The sequence below is a fragment of the Coregonus lavaretus genome (genome assembly GCF_964263955.1).
Source record: "Coregonus lavaretus genome assembly, chromosome: 1".
Lineage (NCBI taxonomy): Eukaryota > Metazoa > Chordata > Actinopteri > Salmoniformes > Salmonidae > Coregonus > Coregonus lavaretus.
This window is the reverse complement of record NC_139988.1, coordinates 53,762,887-53,784,807: the sequence shown is the minus strand read 5'-3', so window position 1 is coordinate 53,784,807 and position 21,921 is coordinate 53,762,887. Positions and strand designations below refer to the sequence as shown.

The window sequence follows — 21,921 nt, the reverse complement described above, 5'->3', positions numbered from 1 at the left end:
AAACTCAACGTGTTTCTGATGTATTCTTTTGATACACAGTACAGGATACTATTCTATGAAAACCAGTTCCTTCCTTGAATAACATTTCCTGGTTTGGGACATGATGAATCATTTTGGGTTTTTGATATGTATTTATTCATGCCAATAGGCTGTATGAAATCTTTGACGGCGTTTTTGAGTGACAGGCTCTATTTTGTATTTTGTGCCGTGCGCTTGGCACTGTCTCTGTCTGTAGACTATTATCTTTGCCTTGTCATTCATGGGCTCTATCTGTCACATTTTCAGGTCCAATTAAGAATTTATACTCCATTAGAATTGCAGAGAAATTCCAAATACCCTGACAGGGACAGGGTATTTGGAGTCAGAGGGATGGGGTGTTGGATTGGGCTAGATAATGGAGGAGATGATTGCGCTAGCAACAACTAACAAATGCTTTGTGATTACTTAAGTGGATGCTCCCATCACAACTCCTGACAAGCCCACAATCGTTATTTTGTATTTGCTGGTGAGAATCTCCTCATTAAGCATAGGCCGGCCTACTCAAAGCTCTAAGGAGTTTAAGCAATGGCTTTTTTTCTGGCCACTCTTCCGTAAAGCCCAGCTCTGTGGAGTGTACGGCTTAAAGTGGTCCTATGGACAGATACTCCAATCTCCGCTTTGCAGCTCCTTCAGGGTTATCTTTGGACTCTTTGTTGCCTCTCTGATTAATGCCCTCCTTGCCTGGTCCGTGAGTTTTGGTGGGTGGCCCTCTCTTGGCAGGTTTGTTGTGGTGCCATATTCTTTCAATTTTTTAATAATGGATTTAATGGTGCTCCGTGGGATGTTCAAAGTTTCTGATATGTTTTTATAACCCAACCCTGATCTGTACTTCTCCACAACTTTGTCCCTGACCTGTTTGGAGAGCTCCTTGGTCTTCATGGTGCCGCTTGCTTGGTGGTGCCCCTTGCTTAGTGTGTTGCAGACTCTGTGGTCTTTCAGAACAGGTGTATATATACTGAGATCATGTGACAGATCATCACCTAGATTGCACACAGGTGGACTTCAACTAATTATGTGACTTCTGAAGGTAATTGGTTGCACCAGATCTTATTTAGGGGCTTCATAGCAAAAGGGGTGAATACATATGCACGCACCCCTTTTCCGTAATTTATTTTTTAGAATTTTTTTAAACAAGTTATTCTTTTCATTTCACTTCACCAATTTGGACTATTTTGTGTATGTCCATTACATGAAATCCAAAAAAAAATCCATTAAAATTACAGGTTGTAATGCAACAAAATAGGAAAAACGCCAAAGGGGGTGAATACTTTTGCAAGGCACTGTATATACAAACAGTCTTGTCGATATTTAAATGCAGGCAAGAATCAGTCCATTTAGAACGTGTACCATAGCTTTAGTTGACTTGTCAACAGCTTGTCTATTGTTTGAGTGTACATACAGGACTGTATCGTCTGCATACATCTGCATGTTAACTTGTGGGCAAGCAAGTGAGAGATCATTTATATAGATATAAACAGAAGGGGGGCCCAATATTGACCCTTGTGGAACCCCAATGCACTCCAGAAAATAGCAATTGGCTGTTTCGGTAGAATGGTTAGTTCTGAATCCAAATTGCATTTGATGTATGGAGTTGCCCTGATTGAGGTGATCAGTCAGATGATCAGCCACCCATCTTTCAGCTACTTTTGATAACACTGGAAGAATACTTATAGGTCGGTAACTTTCCACCAGTGTTGGGTCACCAGATTTTAAAACAGGTATCACTACACCAGATTTCCAAGCATTGGGGAAGAATCCATATCTGATGGGCAGATTAATTAGATGTACAATAGGGGCAATCAGAGAATATTTGTGTCTCTTCAGGAATACAGTGTCTAGACCAAATACATATTTTGTTCTAGAGCTCCTGAAGACGCTAATAATACTGTCCACTGCTGATGCTGAGATTTCAGGATTTCTGAATATTGGTTTATTATTATCCATGGGAGTGAGAACTGTGGTCTTGGTTAAAAGTATTTGAGCCAGTTCCCTGACAGAGTCAACAAAAAAATTGTTAAAGGTTGTGGATATGAAATTGGAGTCTTCAGTTAGAATCCCATTAACCTTTAATTCACTTTTTGGACTTTTCAGCTCCGCTCCCTGTTAGTTTGACAACTTGACTGCCCTTGACCAGCACAAAAACATCCTGTGGCGTACTGAATCAGCATCAAACAGCCCCCGCGGTATGCAACTTTTCAGGGAAGTCAGGAACCAATATACACAATCCGTTAGGAAAGCAAAGGCTAGCTTTTTCAAACAGACATTTGCATCCTGTAGCACTAACTCCAAAAAGTTTTGGGACACTGTGAAGTCCATGGAGAATAAGAGCACCTCCTCCCAGCTACCCACTGCACTGAGGCTAGGAAACACTGTCACCACCGATAAATCTACGATAATCGAGAATTTCAAAAAGCATTTTGCTACGGCTGGCCATGCTTTCCACCTGGCTACCCCTACCCCGGCCACCAGCTCTGCACCCTCCGCTGCAATTTGCCCATGCAAATTACCCCCCCCCCCCCCCCCCCCCCCCCCCGCTTCTCCTTCACCCAAATTCAGATAGCTGATGTCCTGAAAGAGCTGCAAAATCTGGACCCCTACAAATCAGCTGGGCTAGACAATCTGGACCCTTTCTTTCTAAAATTAGCTGCCGAAATTGTCGCAACCCCTATTACTAGCCTGTTCAACCTCTCTTTCATATCGTCTGAGATCCCCAGAGATTGGAAAGCTGCTGCGGTCATCCCCCTCTTCTAAGGGGGTGACACTCTAGATCCAAACTGTTACAGACCTATATCCATCCTGCCCTGCCTTTCGAAAGTATTTGAAAGCCAAGTTAACAAACAGATCACCGACCATTTCGAATCCCACCGTACCATCTCCCCTATGCAATCTGGTTTCCGAGCTGGTCATGGGTGCACCTCAGCCACGCTCAAGGTCCTAAACGATATAATAACCGCGATCGATAAAAGACAGTACTGTGCAGCCGTCTTCATTGACCTGGCCAAGGCTTTTGACTCTGTCAATCACCGCATTCTCATTGGTTTCTCAAATGACTGCCTCGCCTGGTTCACCGACTACTTCTCAGATAGAGTTCAATGTGTCAAATCGGAGGGCCTGTTGTCTGGACCTCTGGCAGTCTCTATGGGGGTGCCACAGGGTTCAATTCTCGGGCCGACTCTATTCTCTGTGTATATCAATGATGTCGCTCTTGCTGCTGGTGACTCTCAGATCCACCTCTACGCAGACGACACCATTTTGTATACATCTGGCCCTTCATTGGACACTGTGTTAACAAACCTCCAAACAAGCTTCAATGCCATACAACACTCCTTCTGTGGCCTCCAACTGCTCTTAAACGCTAGTAAAACTAAATGCATGCTCTTCAATCGAACCGCCTGACTAGAATCACTACTCTCGGCAGGTCTGACTTAGAATATATGGACAACTACAAATACCTAGGTGTCTGGTTAGAACGTAAATTCTCCTTCCAGACTCACATTAAGCATCTCCAATCCAAAATTTTATCTAGAATCGGCTTCCTATTTTGCAACAAAGCCTCCTTCACTCATGCTTCTAAACTGACTATCCTACCGATCCTTGACTTCGGCGATGTCATTTACAAAATAGCCTCCAACACTCTACTCAGCAAATTGGATGTAGTCTATCACAGTGCCATCCGTTTTGTCACCAAAGCCCCATATACTACCCACCACTCTGACCTGTACGCTCTTGTTGGCTGGCTCCAGGCCATTTATAAATCACTGCTAGGCAAATCCCTGCCTTATCTTAGCTCATTGGTCACCATAGCAACACCCACCCGTAGTATGCGCTCCAGCAGGTATATCTCACTGGTCATCCCCGAAGCCAACATCTCCTTTGGCCGCCATTCCTTCCAGTTCTCTGCTGCCAATGACTGGAACGAATTGCAAAAATCTCTGAAGCTGGAGACTCTTATCTCCCTCACTAACTTTAAGCATCAGTTGTCAGAGCAGCTTACCGATCACTGCACCTGTACACATCCCATCTGAAATTAGCCCACCCAACTACCTCATCCCCATATTCTTATTTATTTTGCTCATTTGCACCCCAGTATCTCTATTTGCACATCATCTCTTGCACATCTATCATTCCAGTGTTAATACTAATTGTAATTATTTTGCACTATGGCCTATTTATTGCCTTACCTCCATAACTTGCTACATTTACACAGACTGTATATATATTTTCTGTTGTATTTTTTACTTTATGTTTTGTTTACCCCATATGTAACTCTGTGTTGTTGTTTTTATCACACTGCTTTGCTTTATCTTGGCCAGGTCGCAGTTGTAAATGAGAACTTGTTCTCAACTGGCTTACCTGGTTAAATAAAGGTGAAATAAATAAAATAAATAAAACATTTGTTGAGATTTTCCCCAATCACTTTGCCATTTCCTTTTGTTTCATTGATCACCCTGAGGAAGAACTCTGCTTTTGCTTTTTTTATATGCCTTACCACCTTTTTTCTCAGTGATGTAAATATACATCTGTCATCATTCTGACCAGACTTCAGTGCTTTTTTCAAGGAAAGATCCCGTTCTCTCATCTGCCTCCAGAGGTCCACGTTGAGCCATGGTAGAGAGGTTTTCCGTCTTGGCTTACGTTGACATTTCCTGGTAGAAGAGGTATCCATTTTGTCAGTAGCTGACAGAAATGTTCTGTATCCAGACTCTGGGTCTTCATTGCTTAACAGATCAGACCAGTCAATTTGACTTATAGCTGCATCGTAGTTACTCTGCTCACTTTTCTGGATTTTTTTATGGTACTGTTGGACATTGATATGGTTCTTAAATCTCTTTTTAGTGAGCTTTCTAACCACCAATGTAACATTGTGGTCCGATATGCCAGTTAGTAAGTTAATGGACTTAGTTATTCGATCAGGTCTGTTAGTGAACACCAGATCAATTTGAGTCTGGGATGTCTGTGTTACTCTGGTTGGTCCTTGTGTTATTTGAGGCAGGTTGAAATGGTCTGTGATCTCTTTGAGTTTTTTCCTGCAAGTTTTTTTCCCCCAGTTTATATTGAAATCACCCATTAAGATGATCTCCTTCTTATGATCACATTCTTTAAGCATGGTTTTTAGATGGTCATAAAACGAGATATTAGATGTTGGTGGTCGATATATACAGTGCATTCGGAAGGTATTCAGACCCCTTGACTTTTTCCACATTGTGTTACGTTACAGCCTTATTCTAAAATTGATTAAATTGTTTCCCCCCTCATCAATCTACACACAAGACCCCATAATGACAAATCAAAAAAAGATTTTTAGAAATGCTTGCACATTTATTATAAATACAAAACTGAAATATCACATTTACATACAATACCAGTCAAAGGTTTGGACACGCCTACTCATTCAAAGGTTTTTCTTTATTTTTACTATTTTCTACATTGTAGAATAATAGTGAATACATCAAAACTATAAAATAACACATATGGAATCATGTAGTAACCAAAAAACTGTTAAACAAATCAAAATATATTTTATATGTGAGATTCTTCAAATAGCCACCCTTTTCCTTGATGACAGCTTTGCACACTCGTGTCATTCTCTCAACCAGCTTCACCTGGAATGCTTTTCCAACAGTCTTGAAGGAGTTCCCACATATGCTGAGCACTCGTTGGCTGCTTTTCCTTCACTCTGCCGTTCGACTCATCCCAAACCATCTCAATTGGGTTGAGGTCGGGGGATTGTGGAGGCCAGGTCATCTGATGCAGCACTCCATCACTCTCCTTCTTGGTAAAATAGCCCTTACACAGCCTGGAGGTGTGTTTGGTCATTGTCCTGTTGAAAACAAATGATAGTCCCACTAAGCCCAAACCAGATGGGATGGTGTATTGCTGCAGAATGCTGTGGTAGCCATGCTGGTTAAGTGTGCCTTGAATTCTAAATAAATCACAGACAGTGTCACCAGCAAAGCACCCCCACACCATAACACCTCCTCCTCCATTCATTACGGTGGGAACTACACATGCAGAGATCATCCGTTCACCCACACCACGTCTCACAAAGACACAGCGGTTGGAACCACAAATCTCAAATTTGGACTCCAGACCACCGGTCTAATGTCCATTGCTTGTGTTTCTTGTCCCAAGCAGGTCTCGTCTTCTTATTTGTGTCCTTTAGTAGTGGTTTCTTTGCAGCAATTTGACCTTGAAGGCCTGATTCACACAGTCCCCTCTGAACAGTTGATGTTGAGATGTGTCTGTTACTTGAACTCTGTGAAGCATTTATTTGGGCTGCAGCTCAATTGGTAGAGCATGGCGCTTGTAACACCAGGGTAGTGGGTTCGATCCCCGGTACCACCCATACAGTGGGGAGAACAAGTATTTGATACACTGTCAATTTTGCAGGTTTTCCTACTTACAAAGCATGTAGAGGTCTGTAATGTTTATCATAGGTACACTTCAACTGTGAGAAACGGAATCTAAAACAAAAATCCAGAAAATCACATTGTATGATTTTTAAGTAATTCATTTGCATTTTATTGCATGACATAAGTATTTGATCACCTACCAACCAGTAAGAATTCCGGCTCTCACAGACCTGTTAGTTTTTCTTTAAGAAGCCCTCCTGTTCTCCACTCATTACCTGTATTAACTGCACCTGTTTGAACTCGTTACCTGTATAAAAGACACCTGTAAACACACTCAATCAAACAGACTCCAACCTCTCCACAATGGCCAAGACCAGAGAGCTGTGTAAGGACATCAGGGATACAATTGTAGACCTGCACAAGGCTGGGATGGGCTACAGGACAATAGGCAAGCAGCTTGGTGAGAAGGCAACAACTGTTGGCGCAATTATTAGAAAATGGAAGAAGTTCAAGATGACGGTCAATCACCCTCGGTCTGGGGCTCCATGCAAGATCTCACCTCGTGGGGCATCAATGATCATGAGGAAGGTGAGGGATCAGCCCAGAACTACACGGCAGGACCTGGTCAACGACCTGAAGAGAGCTGGGACCACAGTCTCAAAGAAAACCATTAGTAACACACTACGCCGTCATGGATTAAAATCCTGCAGCGCACGCAAGGTCCCCCTGCTCAAGCCAGCGCATGTCCAGGCCCGTCTGAAGTTTGCCAATGACCATCTGGATGATCCAGAGGAGGAATGGGAGAAGGTCATGTGGTCTGATGAGACAAAAATATAGCTTTTTGGTCTAAACTCCACTCGCCGTGTTTGGAGGAAGAAGAAGGATGAGTACAACCCCAAGAACACCATCCCAACCGTGAAGCATGGAGGTGGAAACATCATTCTTTGGGGATGCTTTTCTGCAAAGGGGACAGGACGACTGCACCGTATTGAGGGGAGGATGGATGGGGCCATGTATCGCGAGATCTTGGCCAACAACCTCCTTCCCTCAGTAAGAGCATTGAAGATGGGTCGTGGCTGGGTCTTCCAGCATGACAACGATCCGAAACACACAGCCAGGGCAACTAAGGAGTGGCTCCGTAAGAAGCATCTCAAGGTCCTGGAGTGGCCTAGCAAGTCTCCAGACCTGAACCCAATAGAAAATCTTTGGAGGGAGCTGAAAGTCCGTATTGCCCAGCGACAGCCCCGAAACCTGAAGGATCTGGAGAAGGTCTGTATGGAGGAGTGGGCCAAAATCCCTGCTGCAGTGTGTGCAAACCTGGTCAAGACCTACAGGAAACGTATGATCTCTGTAATTGCAAACAAAGGTTTCTGTACCAAATATTAAGTTCTGCTTTTCTGATGTATCAAATACTTATGTCATGCAATACAATGCAAATTAATTACTTAAATATCATACAATGTGATTTTCTGGATTTTGTTTTAGATTCCGTCTCTCACAGTTGAAGTGTACCTATGATAAAAATTACAGACCTCTACATGCTTTGTAAGTAGGAAAACCTGCAAAATCGGCAGTGTATCAAATACTTGTTCTCCCCACTGTACGTAAAAATGTATGCGCACATGACTGTAAGTCACTTTGGATAAAAGCGTCTGCTAAATGGCATATTATTATTATTATTATTATTTATTTCTGAGGCTGGTAACTCTAATGAACTTATCCTCTGCAGCAGAGGTAACTCTGGGTCTTCCATTCCTGTGGCGGTCCTCATGAGAGCAAGTTTCATCATAGCATTTGATAGTTTTTGCGACTGCACTTGAAGAAACTTTCAAAGTTCTTGAAACATTCCGTATTGACTGACCTTCATATCTTAAAGTAATGATGGACTGTCGTTTCTCTTTGCTTATTTGAGCTGTTCTTGCCTTAATATGGATACCAAATAGGGCTATCTTCTGTATACCCCCCCTACCTTGTCACAACACAACTGATTGGCTCAAACGCATTAAGACGGAACTAAATTCCACAAATGTACTTTTAAGAAGGCACACCTGTTCATTGAAATGCATTCCAGGTGACTTCCTCATGAAGCTGGTTGAGAGAATGCCAAGAGTGTGCAAAGCTGTCATCAAGGCAAATGGTGGCTATTTGAAGAATCTCAAATATAAATCTATTTTGATTTGTTTAACACTTTTTTGGTTAATACATGATTCCATATGTGTTATTTCATAGTTTTGATGTCTTCACTATTATTATATTACAATGTAGAAAATAGTAAAAAAATAAAGAAAAACCGTAGATTGAGTAGGTGTGTCCAATCTTTTGACTGGTAGTGTAAGTATTTAGACCCTTTACTCAGTACTTTGTTGAAGCACCTTTGGCAGCGATTACTGCCTCAAGTCTTCTTGGGTATGACGCTACAAGCTTGGCACACCTGTATTTGGGGAGTTTCTCCCATACTTCTCTGCAGATCCTCTCAAGCTCTTTCAGGTTGGATGGGGACCGTTGTTGCACAGCTATTTTCAGGTCTTTCCAGAGATGTTCGATTGAGTTCAAGTCTGGGCTCTGGCTGAGCCACTCCTGCGTTGTCTTGGCTGTGTGCTTGGGGTCGTTGTCCTGTTGAAAGGTGAACCTTCACCCCAGTCTGAGGTCCTGAGCGCTCTGGAGCAGGTTTTCACCAAGGATCTCTCTGTACTTTGCTCCGTTCATCTTTCCCTCGATCCTGACTAGTCTCCCAGTTGCTGCTGCTGAAAAACATCCCCACAGCATGATGCTGCCACCACCATCCTTCACCGTAGGGATGGTGCCAGGTTTTCTCCAGACGTGACGCTTGGTATTCAGGCCAAAGAGTTCAATCTTGGTTTCATCAGACCAGAGAATCTTGTTTCTCATGGTCTGAGAGTCTTTAGGTGCCTTTTGGCAACTCCAAGCGGGCTGTCATGTGCGTTTTACTGAGGAGTGGCTTCCATCTGGCCACTCTACCATAAAGGCCTGATTGGTGAAGTGCTGCAGAGATGGTTTTCCTTCTGGAAGGTTCTCCCATCTCCACAGAGGAACTCTGGAGCTCTGTCAGAGTGACCATCGGGTTCTTGGTCACCTCCATGACATAGGGCCTTCTCCCCCGATTGCTGAGATTGGCCGGGCGGCCAGCTGTAGGATGAGTCTTGGTGGTTCCAAACTTCTTCCATTTAAGAATGATGGATGCCACTGTGTTCTTAGGGACCTTCAATGCTGCAGAATTTTTTTGTACCCTTCCCCAGATCTGTGCCTTAGCACAATCCTGTCTTGGAGCACTACGGACAATTCCTTCAACCTCATGGCTTGGTTTTTGCTCTGACATGCACTGTCAACTGTGGGACCTTATGTAGACAGGTGTGTGCCTTTCCAAATCATGTCCAATCAATTGAATTTACCACAGGTGGACTCCAATCAAGTTGTAGAAATATCTGAAGGATGATCAATGGAAACAGGATGGACCTGAGCTCAATTTCGAGTCTCATAGTAAAGGGTCTGAATATTAATGTAAATAATGTATTTCAGTTTTTACTTTTTATACATTTGCAAAAATGTCTAAACCTGTTTTCACTTCGTCATTATGGGGTATTGTGTGTAGATTGATGAGGAAAATTGTTTATTTAATCAATTATAGAATAAGGCTGTAACGTAACAAAATGTGGGAAAAGTCAAGGGGTCTGAATACTTTCCGAATGCACTGTAATCCAATAATAGTGACAGACATATGAGGAGAGAGCAAGACATTCAGCCCCATACATTCAAGATGATTGTCATGTTTCCATATGATACGATTGCATTTAAAGTTATCTTTCATGTACATAAGCAATCCACCCCCTCTGCCCTCTCCCCTATCCCTCCTGAATATCCAGGGACATTAAAGGCAGAAATAGGAGAAGATTTCTTCAGCCATGTCTCAGAGAAACAGAAACAAAACAAGATTAGGGTCATTCAATAAATGTTCTACCTGTTCACTCTTAGAAATAATGCTACGAATATTCAGTTGACCTCCTAATATTCCTCTAGGCTTGGAATGAGGGTCCCATGGTTTGAAAGAAGTTCATGGTACAATGTTTCTAATAGCTGGTTTAAGGGAACTGAGTTTCTGTCTCGAGGGCGGGTTTTGTTTGGGACATGTATCAGGAGTTTGCATTAAAATTAGATTATCTGCAGATTGCTCATCCTCTTGAAAAGCCATGTTAGTGACAGAGGTTATGCTCACATACACAAAATGTCCTTCTCTGAACCAGGTAATATAGCCTACTCAAATATACACTGCTCAAAAAAATAAAGGGAACACTAAAATAACACATCCTAGATCTGAATGAATGAAATAATCTTATTAAATACTTTTTTCTTTACATAGTTGAATGTGCTGACAACAAAATCACACAAAAATTATCAATGGAAATCAAATGTATCAACCCATGGAGGTCTGGATTTGGAGTCACCCTCAAAATTAAAGTGGAAAACCACACTACAGGCTGATCCAACTTTGATGTAATGTCCTTTAAACAAGTCAAAATGAGGCTCAGTAGTGTGTGTGGCCTCCACGTGCCTGTATGACCTCCCTACAACGCCTGGGCATGCTCCTGATGAGGTGGCGGATGGTCTCCTGAGGGATCTCCTCCCAGACCTGGACTAAAGCATCCGCCAACTCCTGGACAGTCTGTGGTGTAACGTGGCGTTGGTGGATGGAGCGAGACATGATGTCCCAGATGTGCTCAATTGGATTCAGGTCTGGGGAACGGGCGGGCCAGTCCATAGCATCAATGCCTTCCTCTTGCAGGAACTGCTGACACACTCCAGCCACATGAGGTCTAGCATTGTCTTGCATTAGGAGGAACCCAGGGCCAACCGCACCAGCAGATGGTCTCACAAGGGGTCTGAGGATCTCATCTCGGTACCTAATGGCAGTCAGGCTACCTCTGGCGAGCACATGGAGGGCTGTGCGGCCCCCCAAAGAAATGCCACCCCACACCATGACTGACCCACCGCCAAACCGGTCATGCTGGAGGATGTTGCAGGCAGCAGAATGTTCTCCACGGCGTCTCCAGACTCTGTCACGTCTGTCACATGTGCTCAGTGTGAACCTGCGTTCATCTGTGAAGAGCACAGGGTGCCAGTGGCGAATTTGCCAATCTTGGTGTTCTCTGGCAAATGCCAAACGTCCTGCACGGTGTTGGGCTGTAAGCACAACCCCCACCTGTGGATGTCGGGCCCTCATACCACCCTCATGGAGTCTGTTTCTGACCGTTTGAGCAGACACATGCACATTTGTGGCCTGCTGGAGGTCATTTTGCAGGGCTCTGGCAGTGCTCCTCCTGCTCCTCCTTGAACAAAGGCGGAGGTAGCAGTCCTGCTGCTGGGTTGTTGCCCTCCTACGGCCTCCTCCACGTCTCCTGATGTACTGGCCTGTCTCCTGGTAGCGCCTCCATGCTCTGGACACTACGCTGACAGACACAGCAAACCTTCTTGCCACAGCTCGCATTGATGTGCCATCCTGGATGAGCTGCACTACCTGAGCCACTTGTGTGGGTTGTAGATTCCGTCTCATGCTACCGCTAGAGTGAAAGCACCGCCAGCATTCAAAAGTGACCAAAACATCAGTCAGGAAGCATAGGAACTGAGAAGTGGTCTGTGGTCACCACCTGCAAAACCAGTCCTTTATTGGGGGTGTCTTGCTAATTGCCTATAATTTCCACCTGTTGTCTATTCCATTTGCACAACAGCATGTGACATTTATTGTCAATCAGTGTTGCTTCCTAAGTGGACAGTTTGATTTCACAGAAGTGTGATTGACTTGGAGTTACATTGTGTTGTTTAAGTGTTCCCTTTATTTTTTTGAGCAGTGTAGATTATTTAAATTATTCATGTTCCACCATTCGTCAATTATTTCGGTCTGGATGGTTAATTAGGGGGACTTTTCTCCACTTCTCCCAGAATTACATCCTCCATATTAGCCTTTTTTTCTGCAGGTGTCCTAACTCTAGACTCTGATGTGGAGCTTGGTACCCTGGGCTGCTTGGGTGTTTGTTGATTCTGGATTGTTTTAATGAAGGCCAGCATTGATGTTTGGCTGCCTTCTTTTGTATTCCGTAGAGAGTTGCACTGCCTTCGGGGTCCCTTATTATCCTCAGAGGTTTCTATTGGGTGTCACTGGTCTCAGTAGCCACTTTCGCAGCTTCATTTTTAGCATTTTTCTTCTTCTCCTTTTTCTTGGAATGAGAGGTCATTGTTGTAGACTCTGGCTCATCAGGTACCAACTCCAATGATTCATTCACTCCGCTTTTGTCCTTGGGTGCCGAGAAATTATGCTCTTCAACCTGTCTCACTTTCTGTTATTTCAGCTGGTATATGGTATATGTCTGCCCTACTCATGGGGACATGATTGTTGTCCTGCACATAGTGTGAAAAAGTTTCCTCTATGCACCTTATGTTGTCCAGGGTAGTAGAACTGTACTCTACCATCTACTGACCCCCTCTACAGTGGGATTGTGTCTGCCAGTCCTGTCTACGCACAGGGCCTTGTCCAACATAAAATACTTTGATCCAGTGAAGGCCAATCTTTACAGACCGTGTTATGGAAGTGATGGGTGCTGCTTCAACATATGCAAAACAATCTCCATTGGAGCAGTTTGTGAGTTGACCCTTGTACAGTGGCTTCTGAAAATATTCACCTCCCTTGCCACTATTCCTATTTTGTTTTCTTACAACCTGGAATTAAAATGGATTTTTTGGGGGTTTGTATCATTTCATTTACACAACATGCCTACCACTTTGAAGATGCAAAATATTTTTTGGGGTGAAACAAACAAGAAATAAGACAAAAAAACAGAAGACTTGAGCGTGCATAACTATTCACCCCCGCAAAAGTTAATACTTTGTAGAGCCACCTTTTGCAGCAATTACAGTCTCTTGGGGTATGTCTCTATAAGATTGGCACATCTAGGCACTGGGATTTTTGCCCATTCTTCAAGGCAAAATTGCTCCAGCTCCTTCAAGTTGGATGGGTTCCGCTTGTGTACAGCAATCTTTAAGTCATACCACAGATTCTCAATTGGATTGAGGTCTGGGCTTTGACTAGGCCATTCCAAGACATTTATATGTTTCCCCTTAAATTACTTGAGTGTTGCTGTAGCAGTATGCTTAGGGTCATTGTCCTGCTGGAAGGTGAACCTCCGTCCCAGTCTCAAATCTCTGGAAGACTGAAACAGGTTACCGTCAAGACTTTCCCTGTATTTAGCGCCATCCAACATTCCTTCAATTCTGACCAGTTTCCCAGTCCCTGCCGATGAAAAACATCCCCACAGCATGATGCTGCCACTACCATGCTTCACTGTGGGAATGGTGTTCTCGGGGTGATGAGAGGTGTTGGGTTTGCGCCAGACATAGCGTTTTCCTTGATGGCCAAAAAGCTCAAGTTTAGTTTCATCTGACCAGAGTACCTTCTTCCATACATTTGGGGAGTCTCCCACATGCCTTTTGGCGAACACCAAACGTGTTTGCTTATTTTTTTCTGTGAGCAATGGCTTTTTTCTGGCCACTCTTCCATAAAGCCCAGCTCTGCGGAGTGTACGGCTTAAAGTGGTCCTATGGACAGATACTCCAATCTCCGCTGTGGAGCTTTGCAGCTCCTTCAGGGTTATCTTTGGTCTCTTTGTTGCCTCTCTGATTAATGCCCTCCTTGCCTGGTCCGTGAGTTTTGGTGGGCAGCCCTCTCTTGGCAGGTTTGTTGTGGTGCCATATTCTTTCAATTTTTTAATAATGGATTTAATGGTGCTCCGTGGGATGTTCAAAGTTTCAGATATTTTTTTATAACCCAACCCTGATCTGTACTTCTCCACAACTTTGTCCCTGACCTGTTTGGAGAGCTCCTTGGTCTTCATGGTGCCGCTTGCTTGGTGGTGCCCCTTGCTTAGTGTGTTGCAGACTCTGTGGTCTTTCAGAACAGGTGTATATATACTGAGATCATGTGACAGATCATGTGACACTTAAATTGCACACAGGTGGACTTTATTTAACTAATTATGTGACTTCTGAAGGTAATTGGTTGCACCAGATCTTATTTAGGGGCTTCATAGCAAAGGGGGTGAATACATATGCACGCACCACTTTTCCGTTATTTATTTTTGAGAATGTTTTGAAACAAGTTCTTTTTTTCATTTCACTTCACCAATTTGGACTATTTTGTCTATATCCATTACATGAAATCCAAATAAAAATCAATTTAAATTACAGGTTGTAGTGCAACAAAATAGGAAAAACGCCAAGGGGGATGAATACTTTTGCAAAGCACTGTATCTTATCATGCGCCTCATCACTCTCCCTACCACCTTACATCCAGCTTTAGCCAGAAACTCAGTCACAACACTATCATCAGCTGATTCAGGTAGTTCTTGAATTGAATTCTGGTCAGCCATGCGCGACTTCAAACTGAAAGGATTATTCTCTTTGAACACATTTACATTTTAAATGTTTAGTCATTTAGCAGACGCTCTTATCCAGAGCGACTTACAGTTAGTGAGTGCATACATAATTTTTCATACTGGCCCCCCGTGGCAATCGAACCCACAACCCTGGTGTTGCAAACGCCATGCTCTACCAACTGAGCTACATCCCTGCCGGCCATTCCCTCCCCTACCCTGGACGACGCTGGGCCAATTGTGCGCCGCCCCATGGGTCTCCCGGTCGCGGCCGGCAACGACAGAGCCTGGATTCGAACCAGGATCTCTATTGGCACAGCTAGCACTGCGATGCAGTGCCTTAGACCACTGCGCTACTCTGGAAAACACAACATGTTTTCCTCTGACTGTTATTCCTCTGATCAGAAGCGTTGCCCTTGCTTCCTTACTGAGAAGATATGTAGTCCCGTGTAGTTCAGTTGGTAGAGCATGGAGTTTGCAATGCCAGGGTTGTGGGTTCGATTCCCACGGGGGGCCAGTATAACAATTTTTTATGCACTCACTAACTGTAAGTCACTCTGGATAAGTGCGTCTGCTAAATGACTTAAATGTAAATATATACGCCAGAGTGCACATACAGTGAGGGAAAAAAGTATTTGATCCCCTGCTGATTTTGTACGTTTGCCCACTGACAAAGAAATGATCAGTCTATAATTTTAAAGGTAGGTTTATTTGAACAGTGAGAGACAGAATAACAACAACAAAATCCAGAAAAACGCATGTCAAAAATGTTATAAATTTATTTTCATTTTAATCAGGGAAATAAGTATCCATATTGACGGGGCTGTAATGGAGCAGGTCGAGAGCTGTAAAGTTCCTCGGTGTCCACATCATTAAGGAATTATCATGGTCCACACACACCAACACAGTTGTGCAGAAGGCACGACAATGCCTCTTCCCCCTCAGGAGGCTGAAAAGATTAGGCATGGGCCCTCAGATCCTCAAAGTTATACAGCTGCCCCATTGAGAGCATCTTGACTGGCTGCATCACCCCTTGGTATGGCAACTGCTTGGCATCTGACCGTAAGGCGCTACAGAGGGTAGTGCGTACGGCCCAGTACATCACTGGGGCCGAGATCCCTGCCATCTAGGACTGTGAAGAGTCACACACACAGGTACAAACACCCGCATACAAACACACATAACATACACACTATACACACGTACACGTGGATTGTGTGTTGTAGTAGAGTAGTGGCCTGAAGGCACACACGTATTGTATTGTGAAATCTGTTGTAAAATTTATTAAAATTTTTAAAATGTGTATTATAATGTTTATTACTGTCTTAATATTTGCTGGACCCCAGGAAGAGTAGCTGCTGCCTTGGCAGCAGCTAATGGGGATCCATAATAAATACAAATACCAGGCGGAGTCAGAGGAAGGCCCTAGAAATTGTCAACGAATCCAGCCACCCAAATCATAGACTGTTCTCTCTGCTACCACATGGCAAGCGGTACCGATGCAGCAGGTCTGGAACCAACAGGACCCTGAACAGCTTCTACCCCCATGCCATAAGACCGCAAAATAGTTAGTCCGGGTAGGTATTGGTTAAATTTAACTATCTGCATTGACCCTTTCTGCATTTGGCTCACGCTGCTGCTACTGTTTATTATCTATCCTATTGCAAGGCTCTACGCTGACCTTTTTTTACAAGGAGCACGTGTGCACCTAAGTGAAAAAAGTAGGCGCACACAAAGAAATGTAGATCGCACAGCAAAATATTTAGGCGCATGCGAGTAAAATGGTCGCACTGTAGAGCCCTGCTGTTGCCTAGTCACTTTTTCCCTGCCTATATGTACACTACCGTTCAAAAGTTTGGGGTCACTTAGAAATGTCACTTAGAAATGCCATTTTTTTGTCCATTAAAATAACGTCAAATTAATCAGAAATACAGTGTAGACATTTTTAATGTTGTAAATGGCTATTGGAGCTGGAACCTCTGATTTTTTATGGAATATCTACATAGGCGTACAGAGGCCCATTATCAGCAACCATCAGTCCTGTCTTCCAATGGCACGTTATGTTTGCTAATCCAAGTTTATCATTTAAAAGGCTAATTGATCATTAGAAAACCCTTTTGCAATTATGTTAGCACGGCTGAAAACTGTTGTGCCGATTAAAGAAGCAATAAAACTGGCCTTCTTGAGACTAGTTGAGTATCTGGAGCATCAGCAATTGTGGGTTCGATTACAGGCTCAAAATGGCCAGAAACAAATAACTTTCTTTTGAAACTCGTCAGTCTATTCTTGTTCTGAGAAATGAAGGCTATTCCATGCGAGAAATTGCCAAGAAACTGAAGATCTCGTACAACGCTGTGTACTACTCCCTTCACAGAACAGCGCAAACTGGCTCTAACCAGAATAGAAAGAGGAGTGGGAGGCCCCGGTGCACAACTGAGCAAGAGGACAAATACATTAGAGTGTCTAGTTTGAGAAACAGACGCCTCACAGGTCCTCAACTGGCAGTTTCATTAAATAGTACCCGCAAAACACCAGTCTCAACATCAACAGTGAAGAGGCGACTCCGGGATGCTGACCTTCTAGGCAGAGTTGCAAAGAAAAAGCCATATCTCAGACTGGCCAATAAAAATAAAATATTAAGATGGGCAAAAGAACACAGACACTGGACAGAGGAAGATTGGAAAAAAGTATTATGGACAGACGAATCGAAGTTTGAGGTGTTTGGATCACATAGAAGAACATTTGTGAGATGCAGACCAAATGAAAAGATGCTGGAGGAGTGCTTGATGCCATCTGTCAAGCATGGTGGAGGCAATGTGATGGTCTGGGGGTGCTTTGGTGGTGGTAAAGTGGGAGATTTGTACAGGGTAAAAGGGATTTTGAAGAAGGAAGGCTATCACTCCATTTTGCAACACCATGCCATACCCTGTGGACGGCGCTTGATTGGAGCCAATTTCCTCCTACAACAGTACAATGACCCAAAGCACAGCTCCAAACTATGCAAGAACTATTTAGGGAAGAAGCAGTCAGCTGGTATTCTGTCTATAATGGAGTGGCCAGCACAGTCACCGGATCTCAACCCTATTGAGCTGTTGTGGGAGCAACTTGACCGTATGGTACGTAAGAAGTGCCCATCAAGCCAATCCAACTTGTGGGAGGTGCTTCAGGAAGCATGGGGTGAAATCTCTTCAGATTGCCTCAACAAATTGACAACTAGAATGCCAAAGGTTTGCAAGGCTGTAATTGCTGCAAATGGAGGATTCTTTGACGAAAGCAAAGTTTGAAGGACACAATTATTATTTATATCAAAAATCATTATTTCTAACCTTGTCAATGACTACATCTCCTATGCATTTTGCTATGTTTCCTATTCAAACTCATTTCATGTATGTTTTCATGGAAAACAAGGACATTCCTAAGTGACCCCAAACTTTTGAACGGTAGTGTACATATCTACATCAATTACCTCGTACCCCTGCCCATTGACTCAGTACTTGTACCCCGTGTATATAGCCAAGTAATCGTTACTCATTGTGTATTTATTCCTAATGTTATCATTTTTATATTATTTCTGTTTATTTTTCTCTCTGCAGTGTTGGGAAGTAAGCGTTTCACAGTTAGTCTACACCTGTTGTTTATTTATTTGACAAATACAATTTGATTTAATTTGAGTTTGCTCATTTTCATTATCTTCTTTCTGGTCACAGAACACTGATTAAATATGAATTGTGAGATAGAAAAAAAGTGACAAACTTCAGTGTTTAAAACAATATACGTTTTTTCGTTTGAGCCTTTCCAGTGATTGAGCGTTTCAGTGAGGTGTGGTTCTTTGAGGTGTGGATCTCTTTTTTCGGACAGGTGCTTTTTATCTCCAGCCTCCATCCTCCCTTCCTTTGACTCTTTCCACATCAAACGGCTGCTGCACACTTCCCTCTCTCCACGGCTGTGCAGGGAGGAAATCAATATCCAACCTGACCAATGGATAGGCAGTCCCTCTTTTAAAGGTCTCTTTAGAGGCAAGATAAGCAGGTGTGCTGTGCAGCTGGTGGCCAGAGATTACAACCATTCAGCTAACGTTGTCACTACGTAGGGTGCCTCACTTCCAGGCAACGCTGGCCACGGCGCCGCTCCTGCCAACGAAACTGAAAGCTGGAAGCAGGCAGTAAACACAGTCTGTTCCTGTGATTGTGCCAGTTTATTACCCACCGCTTCACCATGCCCCAGTCGACAGCCTGCCGAGCGGGTTGGCACCATCCTTAGGGCTGGCCCCAAAGTATATACTCCCAGTTTCCAAAAGGGTTGACCTTTTACTGTGCCTATTTATTAACTCTGAAATTAGCCTGAATAGCAGGGGTTCAGAATGAATATTTGACAATGAAATATAGCCAGCGGGACCATAATGCTTTGGACTGTGCCGCTCATTAGCATTGTAGAGAAAACGCTTCGGAATTAATTAGGCTCACTTTGGCGTCTATTACCCTGAGAAAGGCTCAGACCCAGAAGCCATCGCTCTGACAGTCAGTGCTACAGTCCTAGTCTAGGACCACCATGCTAATCTATCTGTCCTCGCCATCTCCAATTATTTGAATTTTAGATAGTATATACTGTACCCTATATTCATAAGCTAATAGTTATGAAAAATGTCAGATTCAGACCTTCAGCTCAATTTGATTCCAATTGTCTATACCTATACAGAATTGGTCTCTGATCTATTGAATTGCTAATATTCTCTATGAATATATGAATAAACTCTTAATACATTTTCATTCTGGTTGGTGGTCACGCCGCCATCCACATTGACGGGGCTGTAATGGAGCGGGTCGAGAGCTTCAAGTTCCTTGGTGTTCACATCACTAAGGACTTAACATGGTCCACACACACCTGTACAGTTGTGAAGAGGGAATGACAGTGCCTCTTCCCCCTCAAGAGGCTGAAAATATTTGGCATGGGCCCTCAGATCCTCAAAAAGTTATACAGCTACACCATTGAGAGCATCTTGATTGGCCTGATCTCCGCTTGGTATGACAACTGCACCGTCGTTAACCGCAAATCGCTACAGAGGGTGGTGTGGACGGCCCAGTACATCACTGGGGCCAAGCTCCCTGCCATCCAGGACCTCTATCAGGCGGCGTCAGAGGAAGGCCTGAAAAATTGCCAAAGACTTCAGCCACCCAAGCCATAGACTGTTCTCCCTGCTCCGTCCGGCAAGCGGTACCGGAGTATCGGGTCTCGGACCAACAGGCTCCAAGGAAGCTTCTATCCCCAAGCCATAAGACGGCTATATAGTTAATCAAATGGTTACCCGGACTATCTGCATTGACCCTATTTTGAACTGACCCTATGTGCACTCACAAGACTTTACCCACACACTCACACACATTACACTGACACTCTCACAGAAACTCACACACACACATACACTACATACACAGATAAACACATACAAGCATACTGACGCCACATACACACACATACACACATACTTTCACACTCATTATACAGTATATGCTGTTGCTACTCTGTTCTTTTTTTTTACTCTTACTATTATCTGTACTCTGTCTATATGTACATTTCTACCTCAAATTCCTCGTACCCCTGCACATTGATATGGTACTGGTACTCCCTGTATATAGCTTCATTCTTATTTTTTAGCTCTGCATCATTGGGAAAGGGCTTGTAAGTAAGTATTTCACAGTAAAGTCTACGCCTGTTGTATTCGGCACATGTGACAAATAAAATGTGATTTGGTCGGTCATACAAACATGTCTGAACTGAAAAGGGGGGCCAGAGATTGGGTATTTGACTGCTGATTTGGTAGGTTTGATAGGTCGTTGGCTCCTCGGTACAATTGACAGTTTAGTGTAACTGGCCTCAGAGTGTGAAAGACCGCTTCGCTCTGGGGCTGAAATCACAGGCTGTCGCCAGATCTCCATGCTTTACAGCAACAAGGGGAGTCATAAGAAAAGCTAACAGCCTGAGAAGGACAAGAGGGAAAAGCATTAGACGTTTGGTTATTTCCCTTCATCGTCCATCCCCTCGCGCAGTGCAGATGACTGGCTGGCCTCTGAAATGAGACTGGAGAAAGTGGGTCTGTGTGCAGGCGACAAGGGAGGAAGGAGGAAATATGGAGGGCCATGAGTGCAGCATCGACCATGAGGGGGCAATAAACTCTTTAAGAACAGAGTTTTAAAGACAGCTTTCACCCCATGATCTGTCCATTTTACCAATAGGCTTCCATGAAGGAGCCTGGTTTTACTCAGCAAGCTTCTCCACTTCCACCACAAACATGTCCTTTGTCATCTACTTGATGTCTCTTCCCACACCCTCTCTCCTTACAACTTAACATAGATCTATAAGGAGGAGGGAAATGGAAATGACTTTATACTATACTGTAATGAGCCTATGACAATGACTGACAGGGAGAAAAACCTGAGTAGGAAAGAAGAGAGGGAAGGAGAGCAAGATGGAGAGCAGTTCTTATTTGTGCTCCAGCTAGAAGGAAGAGGAAGGGAGGCAGGCAATTAGATAGCGTTTTGGGGGGTAATAGATTTCCTCCTGTCATTCCTTCCTCTAATGCTGTAAACCAACCATCTGCTGTAACGAGGAGACCTGGGCTGTTGTGGACAATTAAATTCAGTTAGACTTATGCTTTATGGCGTTAGATAGCTGAGCAGCACAGGGTTGTTACATTTGACTGATCTGGGTGTGTGTCACTCTGCCTCTGGCACCGCAGTAACTAGCTGAGATGTGACAGTTGGGGTGGGCTGTATCATCCTGGTACTTTGTCAGTCAAACTGTTAAATGGGTTTGAGGTGACTTTTTTCACATAAAAGTTATGTGAACTTGTTCCAAACTTGCATAAATTGTTTTATCACTCCACTTGGGAGTGGGATAGGTGTAAACAGTGTGTTCATATCATAATTGATCACTTCAATCTTTTACTGGGTACAGTTGATTTTCTATAATAAAGCCAGAATTCAGTGTTCTTCATCGGAGATACGTGCTTATTTATAGAAGTGAGTTTTCTTTACAAACCATTGTTTATTTTCTGCAGCAGACGGTTTGCGTAACAGTAGCTGAGGTCATAGCTTCCT

General features: G+C 43.6%; 1 protein-coding gene across 1 annotated transcript in view; it reads left to right on the top strand.

Annotated features, from left to right (window-relative positions):
- LOC311127156 (serine/threonine-protein kinase 32C-like) overlaps positions 1-21,921 on the top strand; it is a gene marked incomplete at its 3' end in the record, with an annotated part of 112,542 nt that overhangs the window by 67,067 nt on the left and 23,554 nt on the right. The window lies entirely within an intron of this gene.